The 3,709-nt window shown below is 31.0% G+C and overlaps 1 long non-coding RNA gene across 4 annotated transcripts; it reads right to left on the reverse strand.

Moving 5' to 3' along the window:
* Positions 1 to 416: 416 nt before the first annotated feature.
* On the reverse strand, positions 417 to 1,965 carry LOC149387924 (uncharacterized). Of its 4 annotated transcripts, XR_016300916.1 has the most exons (4): positions 1,833 to 1,965; positions 1,351 to 1,409; positions 989 to 1,203; positions 417 to 765 (listed from the first exon to the last, which is right to left on the reverse strand). It is a non-coding gene; the product is annotated as an uncharacterized LOC149387924 (long non-coding RNA). The 4 variants fall into 4 exon arrangements; XR_016300917.1 differs by lacking the exon at positions 1,833 to 1,965 and having other exon boundaries at positions 989 to 1,157; positions 1,351 to 1,753; XR_016300915.1 differs by lacking the exon at positions 1,833 to 1,965 and having other exon boundaries at positions 989 to 1,162; positions 1,351 to 1,753.
* Between the last annotated feature and the right edge of the window lie 1,744 nt (positions 1,966 to 3,709).

A 3,709-nucleotide genomic window follows, 5' to 3' on the forward strand; every position in this document is an offset into this window, starting at 1 on the left:
GCAAAATTTTAAAATCAATGCGTCTGTAATAAAAGCAAAAGATTAACTCTACTATCATAAAAATACCCCACGAACAATATAACACAGTAAATAAAAAAAATAAAAAAAATTTAGATTAAAAAACACCAGGTTATACCAGAGGGACTTTAGGTGATAATGTTGTATATCAAAGTGACGACGACAGAAAGATAGAGAGCACGAATGAGTGAGATGCTATAGCTTCCATGCATTTCAAATCATCTGTGCTCTCTATCTTCTGTCAGCATCTATAAACATACACCCCAATGTCTCCTTTAATTAACACAAACATAAATATAATATGTATATATATATTATTATATATATATAAAGGAGAATCCGGAATCACTATTCACGCAGACTCATATTACTGTTAAGTCTACAGTACACTTAAAAAATTTGACAAAAATACCCTTTAAAAGTCTCATAATTACATGGCATGCCAATGTCATTCTGATTAAAATATTACAACTACTCCTAAAAGAAAAAAAAATCACAAAAATGCCACTCTGACTTAGAATATTCTGGAATACAAACCGACATCCACATATGACAGTTTTAAATCGTTGGAGCTGCCCGAAGTAAATTAATTGTCTGGAATTCTCCAGATATTTGCATTGCAAAAATCATCAACAGCTATTTCATGAAATTTCTGGAAAGTTTTTCATTTCTTTCCAAGCGGCCTATATATTCCATGCTCCTTCACCGAAGAAATCGACACCAACTTCTGCTCTTTCGTCTTCAAAACTACAATCAGACCAATACAACAAATTCAGCCATTGTACATCAATATGTAACAATCTGACCACAATCAATTTCTATTTGTTGTGTTTAACTTCATTTTTTAATCTTTTGTTCATTCTTTTACTTTTTTTTTTTTTTTACTTTTGTTCATTCTTTTACTTTTTTTTGTTCATTCTCTTTGTTCAGTCTCACTTTTCCTCCATCACCACACGTAACAAAATCAGACCTGATCGGCGAGGTAACGTTCACCCGTGGATCAGTTCGAACCACCACTTGAAGTTGAAGATGCGGCAATGGCAGTCCTCGAAGCCGAGTGTATGTGATCCGCAATACTCAGCCTAAGATAGTAAATAAGCCGGAAGATCTAGACCTTCAACTTCGACATCAGCGCAGAACTAATCTTGACGAACATGGGGAAATGATCAAGTAAATTAGAACAGTCTGGAGAAAAAGTGTATATTTCAGAATAGAACAAAAAAAATACAATCGAGAACAATAAGAGAAAGAAAGAAAAGCTGGACTCATGAGAGATCGAGTATCGCACAAAAAAAATAGATTAATTAAATTGTTTTGATGGGAAAGGATTACCAGAAGATCCTACTTGATGAAGTTCAGAAGATCTTCCCCTTAAAAAAATAATGGAGCATCTGTCAACAAATTGGAAATATATAAGCTTTATTTTTATTAGTCTTTCTATAGAAAATTGCTTAATACTAATACCCAGATAAGTGTTTTACCATGAAAAAATAAAATAAAAAAATCCCTCCATAATATTTCCAAAAAAATGTTAGCAGAACTTAAATCACAACATCATCAAAATGAGACCTGATCGGCGAAGTAGCCTTCACCCGTGGATGGAGAAGTGGTGGTCTCATTCTTTTCGTTGATGAGAGGCTGGGATTTTTTGGGAAAAGTTTTTTGCATCAGAAAGAAAGAAATATTTTTCTTATAACAAGTTAAATACTTATTTTTCTTATTTTGGGCAAATGAAACAAAAAAAGAGAACCCTACAGAGAATAAAAAAGTAGAGGTATAACTACTGAAAAATAATACGTTTGAGATGCGATTACCGGTTCAAATAAATCGAATACGAACTGTCTGATACCGAGACCGATACCATAGACGTTTCACCGCAGCCACATATTTCTACTATGTCCGAGACTATGGCGTGCATATGTATTTTTGGTGGTAGTAAAAAATGGAGGTTTCGCCATTGACGATCGGTATAGAGAGAGAGGGGGAAGCGGCTGTGAAAAGAGAAATGCAGAGGAGATAATGGGGTAGTAGGGTTTCAGATGGGCTTTATAAAAGCCCACTATTCTTTTTTAAAAGAAAGCCCACTAGAATAATACACATTTGTAGAGCAATTTTAATAAAAACACACAAAAATATAGCATCATAGACTGTATTTGCAACTTTGCATATTGTCTTCGATGTAGTTTCTCTTATATTTACAATGATGTTATTGATCTATTTCGTATATGTTTTGTATCAACTATCTCAAATTACATGTAAAAAACAATAAAGAAAAAGGTGTAGAAGCTAAATATTTATTTATAATTAGAAATGTGTATTTTATAAAAAAAAAAAAAAATTGTGATTTTCAATAATAATACAAATATTAACTATGAAGAAAATTTCCTTACTTAGATGTATATATAATCTATATTTGCAATTTTGTATTTATTCTCTATTTGATTTTTAGAAATAGGATTTGTAATATGGTAATTATTGTATATGTGTATATAATTTTTTTCATTGAAGTAAAATAAAATATAACATTGGTACAATTTGAGTTGTACAATTCAGTCATTATAAATTAAGATATGTAAATATATGTATGAAATATTATTGATGTAATCTTAACAATTAGTAAGTTATTTGACGTCATGTTCATCATTAATTTTTTTTTATTATTTCAATAATTTACTGTTAAAAGACATCAAGCAACGCGCGGGCATTTTGCTTGTATATATATATATATATATATATATATACATCAAGCGAGAGGGAGAGAGTAGCGGTAATATTTTTTTTAAATGCTTCTAGCGGTGATATTAACTTTTTGTGGTTGATACTTGATATAGGCAAATTTAGAGAGTGGGAGAGAGAGAGAGAGAGATGAGAAGCGCAGTGATGTTATTAACTTCTGTGTTTGTTGAAAGATATGAAAACTTGTTGTGGATGAAGTCTATGTTTATAGGGAAACTTGTGGTTATGCAATCATTATTTTAAATTGTCTTTTATTACTTGTTAATTCGTGAGAAACAATAAGCTTATATTAAAAAAAAAAAAAATTGTGAGCCTATGAACGCAAAACAATAAATATATGGAGAGCAAGTTGAGCAAACAAAAAGTTGATCATGCTCGAGTAGAAGCATAGACAACTCACACATTTACAGTTAAAAATATGTCCTATTGGGACTTTTGTCTTCATATATGAATCTGCTTTTAAATTTTGATATATATATATATATATATATATATATATATATATATATATATAAAATTTAAACTAATAATTTGAGTTCATGGCTGAAACAAAAAATAATTCGTTGAATGTTCTGCATCCCACCATTATTGCATCCCACTCATACTGGCAATCATGCATGGTGTCCTTTTTGTGCTTTGAAACTTGTTATTTAGGAAAGAGAGAAATTTTGTATTAAGAGCAAGACTAAAACACACAATTACACATAGGTTTGACTGGACCTTTTTATTTTTTCCTTTCAAGGGGTCAAGCGGCTAAATGGCCAAATAGAACTTAAGGATTTGCAAAATAGCCAAAGTTTATCAAGTATAAGCAAAATAGCCAAGCTGCGATTATTAATCCAGGCAGGATTAAATTTAATCCACACAAAATATCGGGATTAAATTTAATCCAGGCAGGATTAATTTAGTCCAGGGATGAGAGTAATGGCTATTTTGGTTAACCTAATGAAACTAT

The sequence above is a fragment of the Urtica dioica genome, chromosome 8, assembly GCF_054948205.1.
Source record: "Urtica dioica subsp. dioica isolate 48M chromosome 8, U.dioica_male_clone48M_v1_H2, whole genome shotgun sequence".
NCBI lineage: Eukaryota > Viridiplantae > Streptophyta > Magnoliopsida > Rosales > Urticaceae > Urtica > Urtica dioica.